Below are 16,347 nucleotides of genomic sequence, written 5' to 3' on the forward strand. Positions count from 1 at the left end.
TGATCCATGGTAACTGTCTGTCCATGGCAAATGTGAGATAATTTAAGGGAGTTTAATCCTTTTTCTTTGCCAGTCCACAGGATGAGTTCGTGCAGGGTGGTTAGTACACAGTAAATTCACACCGTAATTTACTGTGTACTAATTTCCCCAAGCTTTTAATTTCACAGTGTCTCAGTTTCCTCATCTGTAAAAGACAGATAATAAATACTTTCCTTTCTGGCAGGAGTGCTCGAGATCCTTCAGCAGTAAACATAAAAGCAACCATTTAAAAATAGTTACTTACAGAAACTTAATTTTCAGTGTAAGAAGTTATTTGTGTCTGATCTTATACTACAGCAGCATGAGACTAGTGATGGAAGCAAATAAAATTTGGAAAGTAAATAATCCTACTAATGTGAAAAATAACTAGGATGCCGACCACAATAATATTTACATGCAACTGCAATTGCAAACATTTTTAAAGCTTTCTGTTTCAGTCCACCTGTGATTCCTTTTAGAAGGAATGAAACTAAAATGATGTATTTGCAATAAAGATGCACTAGACTGTTTTCTTTAAAAAAGAAACAACACGTGTCAGAAAGGCCTAAACCTTGTATTTCTTGGGAGGCCCTAAATTTTTTTTTGACCAAGTGAGGCATGATCAGACCCAGAAAACAGTGTGGTTTTTATTTCAGGTTTTTCTAGACTGTAATAGCCCAAGGGTACGTGCTATAAACTGGAGGAGTTGGAGGAGACCCGTTTTTAAGAGGAATATGGTTAGGTTTCTGTTTCTGATTGGAATGTTTGTTTTAAAGTTTTCTTCTAGGGGAACATTTCAAAACTAGTCACAGTTTCAATGATGACTATATTTATGTTGTAATCCCAGTCCCTGAGAATTGTCTTATTCTTTCTGGTACAGCTGAGCCATCAAGAAAGGAAAATTTGCCTTTAAAAATTATTCTTCATGCTGAAATTGTAAGTATAGTCTTAAAACCTAAAGGCTGTAGACGTCAGGAAGCAAAAGGAAAATCAGGAACTTTTTTCATTAGCATCCATATACTGGAAATTCTGATTTTGCAAAAAGAAAACACTTGAAACTTGTGTATACGGATATAAGACACTTTTTTTCCCCCTCAACTGCTGAAGAAAATTTTAGATCTGCTCCTGCTCTACTAACAAAGTTTTCATTTTTTGAAAATCAAAGTTTTGAAAAGTTTTCTTTTTTTTTTTTTTTTTTTTTTTTTTTTAAATTCTTCAGGTATTGCTAAGCGGTATTTCACAGAGGCAAAGAGCAGCTAATTTCAATCATCGGTTGCCTCCTTGAGAGTGTTACACCGCGGTGCAGCCCAGCTTCGCTCTCTATCGTGGTACTTAACTGCCCTCCACTGGCTGCGAGAGGCAAAGGCAGGGATCCTTTTCAACTGCAAAAATCACCACAAAAATAAAGTATGAACTTGGGAGTGTACTTTGCTTATTTTATCTGTTCTCTTGCGTCTCCCCAACACAGAGTCCCCGAGGTTAGCGCGATTGGAGTTAATCATTCTGGGAAAACACAACTGCCAAGAAAATATTTTTCACTGTGTCTTGGCCAAGGGACTGTAATAATGACTATCCTTTAGCCACAGTTTTTAAATTCAGTAATTCTTAGTAGCAATATGAAAACGAGAAGGAAAGAGAGAAAGGAGAGAAGGAAAACTATGGTTTTTGGCATAAGGAACATGGTTTAACCCAGTTTAGGACAAGTTAGGATCCTCAGAGCATGGGCTCTTACACTAGGAAGCAGGCAGGAATCTCCTTTAATGTGCTTATGTAAAACCTAATTTCTCAAAAGCTCACTGATTTAAAAAAAAAAAAATAAATAAAAAGAAGTCTCCAACTGTTGACTGCAATAGCCCTAGAAGCAGCAGAAAATAGGCTGCCTCCAGCCAAAGATCTTGTCCATCTGCCCGACATTTTGATGCCTCAGCTGACTTGAATTAGGAGAGAATAACTTGGAAGATTTTTCAGTCCATCCAGCCCCAAGTTAAGAGAGCCCTCTGAAGCAGTGACTTATGTTGCTTAAGCCCATGCAGGGAGCTCCTGGTTATGCTCTTGATGGCTTTATTAGAAACACAGTGGTGGATCTGTGCTATATAAAAACCATCCAGGGGAGAGCCACAACACCTGACCTCCTTTTGCGAGTAAGAGAAATATTTGGGTGCAAGGAGGGAAAAAAAACCCCCAAACTGAAATAGCTGAGAGCGCTTCACCATTCCTCGTACCTCACGTAACCGTGCCCTTTCCCCCCCAAAGACGTACGCCTCCCATGCAACACATGTTGGAGTGAACTTTTGTTCCTCAGAAAATGGGACGACACACTTTCCCATGCAGGCGGGTGAGGACGTTTCCCTCCGATTCCTGCAGCTCGGAGCTGAAGGCTGCCGTGTTCGTTAAGGTTTAAGATCTCCAGTGACTTGAGGTTTAGCTTTTCGCTTCTGGTGAGGCCCTTGATGGGTGAGATGTGCGGCTCTTGTTTGATTGTCGCTCTCCATCACGCTCAGGGAAAGCAGGGCTGGAAAGTTGGGTAGAAATATCTTTTACTGCCTTCGCTTCTGAGGAGCCTGACTTCTGCTTTCCTAGTTTCCTGCAAACGCCACAGTCCTTGCGTAGACAAAACCCTATCAACTTGGAGGTTTAGTTTGCCTGGCTAAAGACTGCAGGATTTGACCTCTGGAAGCTCATGCTAAGTCCTGGCAGTTCTGATTTGGAGTTTAAGCTTTGGCCTGGAATAACAATGACTGTGAGGGAAGCAATAGGTTATGAGCTGGGTGAAACGATACCTGCTTCTTGCCAGAAAGGCTAACTGTATTCAAGCAACTTCTGTTCTCATTTTCTTTTAAATAAATATATAAAGATGTTCAAACTTCCCATCTGAGCTGCAATAATGAAAATAATGTGCACATTAATTTGTACGGGGGTCAGCAAGTCTCCCCAGCTCAACGGTTTTCAAACAGAGTGCGTAGTAAGCCCATAAAACATTTATTTTTCATAATTTATGAAGCATTACATATTGTGAGTCCACAATGCCAGCTGACGTAATATGCAATAAATTTGAAATAACAAAACATTTCTCATGTGTTTTCCTCCTGATGTGACAATGTGGGACATAAATTTAAAAGAAAGTTGCCTTAGAAGACAAAAGCAAGGCAAAAGAAAAGAATGCTCTTAAATCAATAAATACTTATATTCCACCAATCATTTATTGAGCCATTCCCCCACTCATGGCTGCAGCTCTCATCTTTTTGAAGTCTTTCGCTACCCCTGCTTCAAAGCCAGAACGAAAGGCTGCTAGGGTGGGTCACTTGTGCCCCCCATGAGTCGCGGGGCTGGCAGCGGCACCGATGCCGGCAGCTGCCGGTGCGAGATCCCTGCCCGCTGCCTGTCCCTCCTCAGCCGTCCGAGAGCTGCTCGGTGCCGGCTGCCAGCACAGCTGCTTGCTGTCCTGCACTGGGAAAAACCGACCAAGTAATGACAGGCAGTGGGGCAAAAAAAATCAATACCGTGTAAAGGTAATTTTCCTCTGAAACAATTATCTTTCCTGTATTCCCAGGAAGAGTAGCAGTAGCAGTCTTCACACTTTTGAAGATAACTTTCTGGTGCTAATTTAGTAGGCATGCAAATATGTAATTGCAGGATTATAATACAGAGCACAGAGCATTGCAGAAAACACTAAAAACTCACCTACATGGCTATGGAAGCTGGCTGATAAATTCTCCTATTACAGAAGATGCCTTACGGGCTGAAGGTTGAGATTTTCAGCATCTGTAAAATTGCCAAGTGACTTCTACCAAGCAGTGAGGACCCGGTGCTCAGCACTATTTGGTTTCACTTGGTCTTGTTTTGTTCAATTCAGTGCATCAAAGCAACGTTTGCTTCAAGAAAATGCTGCAATAAACCAAGGAAGGAAAAAAATGTGGAAGTTATTTGAATGCGTGATGCAGAACAGGAGAGAAGGGCAGAACAGGGTAAAGCAGTTCAGGGTTTTTGTCTAGTGTCAGTATTCCAGTTGCCCTGGGTTTATAAATAAACACAAAAATATTTACACATAGCGGCAAGAGCGCTTTGCAACGAACAAACAGACTTTCTTTTTAATTTCAGCTTTTGTATTTGTGGGGCTTGATTAAACTTTACAGCAGAAGCCCAAATGAGAGGACAGAAAAAAATAAATCCACGCAAACAATTCCCATCAGGAATGATGTGAAGTTCAGTGTGTTGGAAGTCAGTTTTCCCAGGGAAGACACAGCGCGCCCACCGCAGCCGTGCGTGCAGGGACATCTACTGGCAGAACAGCCGGAGCTGGCCCTTCCCCTTGCTGAGCGCAAGAAGTCTGGCTGTGCACAAAACAAAAACCGGTTTCAGTGACAGCAGAAGGTTTTGGCTGATCTAGTAAAAGGATTGTGTATGGACAAGGGAGAGGAGGACACTGGTTTGTACCAAGGGTAAAATTAAGCTTCTACACAACACATCCCAGGGTAGGGTGTTCTTAGCTGAGCAAACCTGGCTGCACAGCCATTCCAGATGTGCGAGGACTAGTGCCTCTGGAGGCGGTGGTGGGGGGTGCTAGGCACATTATGAATCTCCCCCTTTCCAACACTACGCCTACACCCCTCTCCTGCTGATTACACCCCGTTCACAGAGGAAGCAAGCCTCAGGTATGGACCCAGCCCCACCACAAGGTTCTCCTGCATTAGCCTTGGGTACAGCAACGAGATTTAAATGTTCTTCCCTCCTTCTCCCCCAGCAGTAGATACCTCAGGCAACCAGACAAAATGTTGTCAGAAGTGAAAGGCTCCTTGCCTCCTCTCTGCCCTTTAATAAAACCACAGGAGACAAGACACATTTAATCCCTACTGGAAAGACATGTACACCAAACTGATTAGATAGGGTCAGGCTGGTTCCTGCTTTAACATTTAAAACACTGTCTACCCTTCTCAAGATAGGATGAGGATCACAAGCCAGGCAGTCTTACTGTGAAAAGCTACTCAGAAGTGTTTGTTTTTCTCATCTCCAAATGAAGATAAATTTCTCAACTCCTTGTAGGAGTCCTGATTCTATAACTCATAAATGGAAAGAAGTGTGTGTCTTTCCCCCCCACCCCCACTCATGTCTTCTTCTCCACATACTGTTTTCTGCCTTCAGGGTATCTGTTCTATACTTCCAAAAGATCCATCTGGTTATTTTACTGTAACACACTTACCAGAACTGTAAGATCATAGAAAAAACATTTGAAAAGGACCTGTGAAGGTTTCTAGGCCAACCTCCTGCTTGAAGCTGCAACATCAACACCAGATCAGATTGGGAATGGTTTTGTGTAGATGATCCCTGAAAGTCACCAAGGAGAGAAATCCCACTGCTTCCCTGAATGACATGTCCTAGTGTTGCACTGCACTCCAGGTGAAGAAGTTTAGTTCTACTTTTAAACAGAGAACATGAAAGTAGTCTTGAAGTGAAACAGTCATCCTTAGTAGCTAAACATGGTACAGCAACAGACTTGGAGGAATGGTCTGGCAGGTCTTTTTTATCTTGCTATACTCCTGTTTAATGACATATGTTGGAAACTAAGTCTCAGCCAGGACAGACGTTGCTCCACAGATGAATCTTCAATGTATTTTAATGTACAGAACCTCAAAGGCTTCCTTTGTGAGCAGTGCTTTGGTAATTGAATTTCTACTTGAATACATATAAAAATAAATTATTGTTTGAAGTCAATCCTAATTTTATGTGACATATATGAGACAAATCTCCTCCTAACCTGTCCATTTTGTCAACTAGAGATGATATTTAAGTTAAAAACAGCTGGCAGAGCTGGGGTAAAACAAGTTAGACCTACCTCAGCAGAAGCTATCTGCCCTGAGCAGTGACTACCCAGGGCTTTCTGTTCGAATAGTCAAGTTGCTGGGAGAACAGAAAAGGGACTAAGCAGCAGTATTCAAAGTCCATTTGATTTCAAAACCATCCATTGGTTCACTTACATTTGAGCTTCAGTTCAAACTATCTTTTCCTCCATCACTCCCCTGCAGAAAGGCCACAACTGGGCTAAATCCAGACTTCTAGCACACCCCCACCAAGCAATGGGGGAGAAAAACTTTGAGAGGGGATGACAGATCGAAGTTGGGATGGAACGGAACGTAGTGATGTTCTGATGGACACGTTGACAATGAGATATAGTCCTAAGGTGGGACTCCTGTAAATACCATGGACATATGCTATCTTTAAGTCCCATTTCAGTGCCATCCACCCTAAATATACTCACCTTCCCTTTGATTACACAGGGGTTTCAGCATTTTTGAAGGCTCTTCCCAAAGGCAGCTGCTGAAATCCAAGCAAGTGATTCTTTAGAAGTAAAGCACCTCTGAAGTCTTTCACTCAACTGACATTATGAAGATGAGAAAATGATACATATGAACATACTCCTTGCAGTTCTATACTTAATTTAAAACATTTCACCTGCTTTTATTTTTTCCTTTCTTTTTTTTTTCCCAGTCATTACACAACATCTGAAAGATAAAAGAGGGAAATCATTTTGTTACTTTAAATACTTATCTCAAGCTCTCATTTTGACTACATCAAATACATGCACTGTGCTAAAAAATGCACAAGGGAAAAAATCCCAAGGATATAGCTGAGAGATTGTGAGAAGAAAAAAACAGAAAACAACAGCAGATCATAGAAGAAGAAGTGTCTAAAAAATGAGAAACAACAAAAAAAAAAAGCACAGAGCTATAGCGTGGTAGAAGAAAAAATAAATATACCACATAATTTATTGCAGGGAGAGTTCTGAAGAAAATGTCTTGTGAAATAAATATAATGCTCATGAGGACAAGAGATCTCATTCATATCCAATCTGTCTTGTGTAAAGAACTAGGCAATAATGTTCAAGAAAGTGAGTCACTGCAAGATCTCCCAGTTCGACTGAAGATTGCTCAATAGAAATAATAACAAGCCACAGAAAAAAGACAGTGTAAGTACAGGTGGGAAAGGGATACAAACGCAGAGCAATAAGTACATACAAAATACCGAGATTGCTGTACAAAGTAAAGGCAAGATATGTGTCCTTCTCTGTCTTACAGGCTACTTTTCCTTCTATGCCTCTTTGTGACAGTGAAGATCTGCTGGAGTGCCCAGGCTGAAATCCTCCCCCTATCTGTGCTTGAGATGGCACAGCTGTAGACAAGCTGGATAGAAGGTGGCTTATTTATGGATCCAGAGTCAGGGCTTTCTCAGCGAAGGATCCTTCAACTCCATAATCCATTCCTCACAGTGAGCCATGAAGGTCTGAGTCCCAAGAAATGTCAGATGCCCTTCGATGTCACCACCACCCTACTGGCTGAGGAGCAGAGACCTGATGCCAAGCAGGTCAAGAGGGTGGCAGCTCAGTACTCAAGTGCTTAGGTAAATGAGAATGGCCTGTATTCGCCATGCAGTAGCTACACCTAACTCAGGGGATAATCTTCAGTCCGTGTCCACATGGTCTTCCATAGGCAGGCTGAGGGAGTTTGAAGTCCTGGCCAGACAGGGCTGGGGCAACCCTTGCAGTGCAAAAGGCTATTAGCCACGTTGGGAGAGACGTCCGTCCAGACCAATATAATTTTGGGAGAGAATAGCTTGGGCAGTGCAAGAAAAGCATCGCACGGAACCGAGACCGTCCAAGCAGGGTGTGCTTGCACAGGGACCCGGGGTTACCTGCCAAAGACAGCGCAGACCTGCCCTTGGCGAGGACTGAGGGCACGGTAACACCATCTGCTTGCAAACAGGCAGTAACTGCCTGCAGGCAGGGACGGATTCACGCTCCCCACAGCCTGGGGCTCTCACAGAGTGCCTACAGAAGGTGTCTGGGCACCTTGTACAGTCAGAGGAGAAAAACAGACATCTTCAGTGAGTGATTCATCACGCTCTAAAATCTGAGCCTGGTGAGGAACATTCTGAAATACCCAAGTCCATTTCCTCCCATAATGCAGCAAAACTTGCTTTTATTTATTTTTGTGTTAACTGCTTCTCTCTTTGCAGGTCCCTTAAAAATATTTGAAGGAAAAAAAAGGAGGAGGAATTGAATATTTTTGGTGTAAAGATGCTCTGGCCACGGGCTTCCAGCTTTGGCAGGTGTGAGGTGGGGAAGGAGAGAGGATTAACAGGACGGCAGAAGGATCCGCTGACGACCGCATCTGAACAGAGCTCTTTCCATTCCAGGATTCCAGGTCTAGATCAGGAATCTCCTTGTGACTGCTGTTTTTAGCTGCTGCAAATGTTTAAATGTTCACATAGCCAGGCTAAAATGCAGTAGGAAGACTGTTTGGTCTGTTCTTGCTCCCTCTTCTTCCTCAGTTGCTGGAGGTGAGGCAGCAAGGAGATAGTGGCACAAGCAATTTGAGAACCAGCTGTGGTGAGAGGGCAGGAGGGATGTAGGGGGTGGGACAGGATTGAGAGGGATAGGGCATCAGCCTGTAGCAATCTGACCTCTTCAATGAAAACATCTTCACCCTTGGCAAAGCAAAAACACTACTGAAGTATGACCCAGCTCTGGCTGCCGGGTGGTCCAGCACATCCAGGAGCTCCCAGTAGGAGACTGAGTTGTAAACTTAAAGACGAAGAATTTCTGATAACTCAAACTGTTTGAGAGAAAAAGGCTATCGACTCACATTTGGAAAAATGTCCTCTTGTCTACACAGCTCTACGTTTTCCAATCTAAATTTGGAGTTTTGGCTACTGTGATTTTTTTCAGGCTATGAGTTGTGGGTGGGTATTTTTGTACAGGGTAACATATATCTAAAACGATACAGATTGTTGCTAGAGTCAGAAAGATGTTACAATGTCAGAATTGTGAGGAGAACAAAATATGCATTTTAAAGACTAAGAAACAGAGAACAACAACAACACTTAAGCGACCTGACCAAGGTTAGCACACGAGTCAGCCACAGAGGCAGGCAGGGAAGTTGCTTCTGTGCTCCAAATCACAATGCCTGTGCCTTGGATTTCACTAGCTGCAAGAAACCTCACCAAAAGGATCCAGGGACGGGAGGGATGGGGGGGGGAGCAATAAGTGCTCCCTTTTCATGAACATTTATTGAAGCAGTCCAAACTGCTACCATGGAATATTTTACCATGGTCTACAGGTGCAAACAGTACAGTGGATGATAAACACCAAAGAAAACGTTGCCTGTAGATGTGTTTTAATTGCTGTGATGCTCTTGAGTGGGACTCCCACGGCCAGCTGAAGGAATCAGCTTGGGGCTGTGCCTGCACGGTGGCAGAGGCTGCTGTAGCCGGGGTAAATACAGCAAGTAAATGTGGTGATGGCAATTAAATGGACAAGCCAATGCCTCTGAAGCACTTGCTAGCAAGGGAGTGCACTTACAGCTGTGCATCGGAATACACAAAAGTAGTTAAGCACTGGACATTTTAAATGCAATTAATGGATCATTTTTCATTTCATAACTCTGTAAGGTCTCCCATCCCATTCTTCAGCCATTACAAAGTTTTCCCTGGCAGGGGATACGTTGCTGTGCTCTGTACACAAACTTTGGCTAGTCTCATTCTTTTAAATTCCAAATATTAGGGGACGTACCTTCAGCTGGCGTATATTGTAACATCTCAGCTGAAGTCAATGGAACTATGAAAGCCTACACAATAATTAAGGAATTACCTCAAGATATTAAACTTATCAGCCTGACTCCTGATATCATGGAATTAAATGAGAGAATAAGCCTTTGTGAGGTCTTGTTATAAAAAAGGTGGGTTTGACTTCTACTCATTCCAAAAATCCCAACACCATCTTAGTCAAGTGATGTGAATGCAGACTGAAGAACCAAAAAACACAGCAGAACAGGAAAAAAAAATAGCAGTCATTTTTAACATCCTGATTTTTCAGACCAACTTCACGCTTTTAGAGAGCTCTGTGATGACAATACAAACAGTAGCTCATTTCTCCATCAAATTCCACCCACATCAGTGTGTCATACTTGTGCTTGATAAGCAGGAAAGGGGTGGTGATGGGATGTTATATACCAGGGCCATGTAGACACACAAAAACACAGGTACTGCAAGCCCCTTTTCAAGCTTTCTTGTCTTTGCTCTTGCCCTAGATACAGGGCTGGACCAGCAGAAAAGCAGGTTACCAAGTTCTTTGTGCCAATACCACAATCTTTTACAACTTCAGAGGCAAAGATTTATACACTTATGTATTTAATTTTACTTTCTGGTATATGTCTCAAATAAATCCAGTAACTGTGACGATTTCTGTCTTGACAGTAGGTAAACTGAGGCTGACTGACCTGATCCACCTGCACCCCCCCAGTGAAACTGCTGGGACTGAGCTCCGAGTCCCTCTTCCCTTGCACAGCCACTGCACTGCTTTTTTTCGGGGCATAATTACCACATCAGTAATGATGAGAGGATTTTATTTGACTGAGAGATTGCTCTAAGTGCCCAGCTTGTAGGTTACATCTCACCTGCAGGAACTTAGAGGCTATATAGACATTTGATTTCATGATTCATTTAAAGCGATACCAAATGCTGCTTTGAAGCTCCCCCCTTCCCCCTTCACATCCGATGACTGCACAGTGAGTAGAATTATACTCAGCATGTCACACTCCAGTGGACAGAGATGGTTTGTAAAAGCTGATAAGCCTTGTTAGGGTTTGCAACTTTGTATGAACTTCACTGATAAATACTGCGTTCGTGAAATGCCAAATACTGCTGGAATGTTGGCGTGAGCACGACAGAGATTACAGCTAATGTGGGAGCGCGTAGGTACACTGTGCAGTAAATTACAGTCATGATATGCATCCACTTTCTGTGAAAAATGTTGGGTTTTGAGCCAAGCGTATTTCCTATAGCACAGCACATGGGGAACTAATAGAGATAATGACTTGGATTTAAATTGATGAAGCAAGAATGATGCGATGAGGATCCTGTACGACTGCAGAGGGAAGCGATTGTCAATATTTGTTCACGGCGCTTATGCTTTACCTGCTTTGGTGAGGATATGTGTTTATGGACACACCCAGACAATGGCTAATGACTAGAGAGACTCCTTTTCCCTTGATTTTAACAAAGAGATGACAACCCCAGTCACTAATGAACTTTCAAATTGTCTTCCTTGCTTTTTTCCTAATTGATCAAAAGGAATTTCAGAATGATGTCCTGCACGCAGATGAAAGTAAAGTTTGATGTTCTGCAGTGCTAAACTTCTCTGCTTTGACCTGCACGATTGAGATGAAGGAGAATTTTGTCTTTAGTAATTAACATGACAAATAACTGTGAATGGGAACTTGCTGTTCTGAATGACAGCGTTGTCTTCTGCTTCAGCGTGAGAAACCCAGGGCCAGGATCCTGGGGATCTATCCCTTGCTTCGGTCTGCCTTTTAACAGGTTCAAAAAAATCTCTGTCTCTCACCTGATGGAGGCAAGAACGGAGGCTGGTCTCCTGCAAGAGCACACCACCTTTGAATGCATGCTTGCTACATCCTCTAAGATATTGCAGGGGGGAAGAGTTGATTGCCCAGAAAAAGAATAATCACCGGTGGCTAGATTAAAGGTATTTCATGAGCACTGCCTTTCATGCTGACAGTTCTGCTATAATCATTCCCAGCATACTACTTTGCCTGTGTCGGTATTCATCTGTTGCCAATTGCCTTGTAGTTACTTTGTGAGCGTGTTAGTTGGGGACTCTTCTTTTGTTCTTTGTTTTTACAGCCCTCAAACACAAGGGATTCTATGACTGGGATCCTGGACGCTTTGAGGCACCTAATAAATAATTGTTAGCATTTGAATACCCAAACCAGGCTTTGCAGTATTGGGAAGCCTGCATAGCAAGAGGATAACTGATATTAGCTAAGGCTATTGAGTGGCTTTCATGCAACAGACCACAGAGGTTTAGCTTCGTTTTCTTGTGAGTTGTTTTTCAGATTTGTTTGTTTGTTTGTTTGTTTTTACTATAGAATGGAAATGCGTTGCATTTAATCACCAACTTTATAGTAGATGGCTCCAGCAGAGAGCCCTACAGCTTACCAAGCCATAGAATAAACTGAACTGGGTTAAGATGTACTATCAGTGCGTAGGAGGACTCGTACTGCTGTGTATGCTACATCCATTCTGTGCAAGGCATTTGTATCTTCAGACATACAATTGTGGCTTTGCTCACCAGATCAGCATTATTTACAGGAGATACTCTGCACGAACGCAACAATCCCTGCCTTATTCGTCTTCCCTTTCTGCTGGCTCGTGCCTGGTGGAAAGCAAGCAGCTTCTGAAATCCTGCCCCACGTTGCTGGCTGCAGTGGCATCTGTTTAACGGAGTAGGATGAGAGCAAGAGAATCCTCCTTCCCCAGTTAAAACTTCATCACCAGTACCACGATAACAATGCAATAGAAAAACACTGGAAGCTGTTCTCACTGGTAACTGACATGACCTCGGAGCTCAAAAAACCCAGTGCCCTGTTCTTCTCCTGCTATTCCCCTATAGCCTCACCCATGGCACACATCAAACAATCAGTCACAAACCCCATCTGTCAACACGGGGCTGCAGTTCATGGAATCTGCCCAACTGTGGTGTTGTATTACTGAGACTCTCTGCAAACAGAGGTACTTTGAATGACTTGTCATCTCTTACAAATTGCACAGGGAGAATGAAGGCTACAGGACTGAGTGACATAATTGTAAGACAAAAATTACAAAGGCTCTTCTTTCACTTACCCTGGCAGTCTTAGAACGAAGCTAGACTTTCACACGCAGAGCCAGGGCCGATCAAAGCTGCCTTGTAAAGGTTTTTTTTTTTCATGCTTATTTGCTAGTCATCCTTGATGCTAAGCAAATTTGCACCAGGGTTGCTTTATGCATCACAGTCCTGTATACTGTGATGTCCAAGTATTCCCCCTCCAGTGGAAGTTACCAATCTAGCAGTTAAGTGTGAAGTCTGACAAAACACAAACTCTCCCCATTATATTTTGTGGTTTGTTTTTATTTTGTGTTTACATCTTCTCACTTGCGTGCCCTCCACCCCTATCTTCTTCTCACCCTTTAAACAACATTAACAGTACCTTGAGGCTCACATGTCTGAAATCTTGGGGAAAATCTCCACTCTCACTTTCAGTCTCGCCTGTCACATCGCCTTGAAGTAGCTCTTCTGTATCTCAGTCCTGTCCCTGGGAAGCAAAGGTCGCAGTTAGACTAAGTGTCCAGATGTCAGAACAAAGGCACCCCATTTGTTTAATGGACTATGGAGTCCAGAGAGATATTTGGGATCCAGTGATACTTCCAATGGGTCATATGTTCCATGTATTTGTCATGTTTTCCATCTAAACAACACAGAGTCTAGCTAGATGCCACTGTGACAGGTGGCTGATAGCTCTGTGTAACAAATACTAAAAGAAAGCAGAACACAGTAACACTACCAAAAAATTACGTTGGCTTCAATAGTGCTTTTTGCATCCCCATGTGTAATGCCATAACAACTTTTTTTTGCTCACGTGAAAAAGATACAAGACTTTTGCAAAGAAGTCAGCACCACCAAGGGCTTAATTATATAATGAAACATTCTGGAAGCCCTCACACTAGCTCACTGATGCTTAGTGGAAAAGGCATTACCTAGCAACAGTCACTAACAAATCACAGAAAAAATAATAGAGATTACATGCTACATCACTCTACAGGGTCAAAATTGGTAGCAGGATGCGCTTGCCCTTTGATTTCATGTGGAAAAATCCATTGTTTACAGGTGTGAGGGCGTAAGGGATGCACTTTGGGGAAAAATGGGCCCCGTTGATCCTTCTTTAAAAAGTAGTCTTTAAAAGAAGCCCAAAGATAGAGTGAGACATGTTAATCTGGCCAGAGACAGCAGACTACAGTGCAGACATAAGAAAAGTGACTTTTTTTTTCCTCTCCTCAAAAAATTGCTCTTCATATGTCATTCATTCTCAAGTGCTCAGTTAGAAGGATTAATCCATTTTTAAGTCCTTGGCTTGAGTTCCCCAACACCAATGTCCTGCGTGTGACTCGGAGAAGTTACTCACGTTAGGCTGTTCAGCAGTATCTTGAGCACCCAGCTTTGGTGGACATTGCCTCTGTATTTTGTTTCCATTCTACTTCTGTGCATTACAGTGGCAAAACCTCTTAGAAACTGCTGTAGAAAGGAGCACATTGTTACTGAAGAGACAGTTATTAGAACCAGCTCCATATTGCAAATGCAGCTAGCAAAGGGAGAGCTGGGTTTTATTCCGAATTATGCTTTGTTAACAAGTTGTTAACTAAGTTCTCACTCCAGAATATTTAGAGCCAGCTAAATAATATGTGTCAAATCATTGATCTGACAAGTTTCACAACTTTTTTTTTTCTACTTTAAATTTCAAATATCTATTCAAAAAATAGCATGTTCAGTTTTTTCGCTCAGTTTTAATTACTGGTGACAGCAGGGGAGGGAGAAAGAACAAAGCTGAATGCACAGATCCCAGAGGGAGTTTGCCATCTCTGACCATTACGGGAGAAGAGGAAAAAACAGCATCTCTTCACTTGGAAACTGAGCCCACTTAGTGTGGAGGTCCTGGGAAGAGAGGAAATGCAGAGTCCTCCCAGTGGGGGAATCCTCCTTTGCCGTTGCTGTGCTGCTCACACTTGTAGCTGGCTGCTGTGGCAGAAACCCTTGTACAACAGGATTATTAGACCAAGGCAAAAGTTCTGCAAGGGTGCAGTGTTTGTTGGGTTGGGCATAATATGGCTAGTACTGGGGAAAAAAGGAAAAGTACGGCATAGAGCTCTGCTCTGTTTACAGAAAACTGTTCAGAGACAGGTGGCTTAAATGTACAGGATTGTGATTTTGAGGGATGAGACTTTGACTTTTGCATGTATGTGTATGTATACGGACACATGCACACATTATCAAGATTTGTATTAAAAAGTAACTAGTTTCTGGTTTCCCTGTGCAATACTCAAGCAGTCAATTGTAGCTCAGAGCTAGCATGTGTGAAGAGATTCCCCCCCATCTTCCCCACCTCCCTCAACTCACTCTTCAGCCCCAGATTCTGATGATGCTATTAAAAGCCACATCCATGAGACTGCTCTTGAGATTATGCTTTGAGAGTCCTCCCATATCACAGAGGGTGTAGCAGGATTTCTATGTGGAGCTGAGAAATAAAGGTATATTTAAGGTAGAAATACCTTAATCTAGCTTGCTTAATATAGCTGAAAACCCCAAGGTAGGCATAGACCTTTAGCAGGTCCAGTTACATTGCAGTTTAGGTAAGGCCAAAACTTGCTCTTAGTAAAGACTTGTGCTCTGTGACAACCTTCTCTCCCACTTTTGGAGATCTCAGGCTGAGCAGAGCTGCTGTGAATACGATGCTGCTCAGTGCATGTTCAAGCAGCACAACTGGATTCCCACCAGCTCCCTAGTAATTATCAGGTATACACGAAAGAGCCAATCAAGCACCCAAAAGGACAGGCTGCCCTCTGCTCCCCCCCGGGTGCAGCTGGCTCCTTATTTCAAGCACAATCTTAAATTACAAGGAAAAAGGATTTGCTGCAGAAGCAATGTTGTTTCGTATCAAAAAAGATTCCTCCTTCCTTCTGCCACCTCCCCCCATCTGGTTTTCATGTTTTATACAAAACTTGCTGCTCTGAACACTCCTGGATTTTCTCCCCTTCTAATAATAAAGAAGCGAATCTGATGTCTCCCACCGATGGCTTTCTAACCTTCAAAAGCATGTGTTTATCATGAGTTTCAGCTATCCAAAATAGTTTTGACCTGAGGTTACAATGCAGGCTCAGACTTCTTCGAAGCGGGTTAAATGGATGATAAGCAAACATTTCATTACAGACCCTCAGTTGTTGTAAGGATGTGCAAATCCCTGAGAAAGATTTTCAGCATATCCTCCAGAGCGGCATGGCGCTTTGGACCTGGGAGGTTCACTCAATCAGAGCCCTGCTGTCACTTGGCAAATATCTCCACTCACTGTACCCTGCATCATCACTTTGTGAGGCCCTGGGCGAGCTGCCGGACTGGGGAGAGATTCCCCCCACCTGAAGCACTGTGAAGGCTGAGATTTTTAAGTCTTAATTGAAAACACTCACCTTTCTGCTGCCCTGCCCCTTCTCTGCTTGAGCGGAGGGGTGTGGAGAGGTGCTGATGGAGGCCCTGGGGGAGATCAGTCCTCCTCCCAGCCCCAGCCAGCTGCATCACGAGTGGCTCACAGCCACATGCATACAGCAGTCAGCACTTTCAAACTTCCTGCCGGCTACACACCAAAACTATTTTGAGCAACGCCATGCCAAGTCCCCTGATTTATTGCTGGGCTACCTGTGTGTTGGGTGCGAATGGTCCAGTGTGGACTATCACACAGA

This window comes from Leptosomus discolor, chromosome 11 (genome assembly GCF_034619465.1).
Source record: "Leptosomus discolor isolate bLepDis1 chromosome 11, bLepDis1.hap2, whole genome shotgun sequence".
NCBI lineage: Eukaryota > Metazoa > Chordata > Aves > Leptosomiformes > Leptosomidae > Leptosomus > Leptosomus discolor.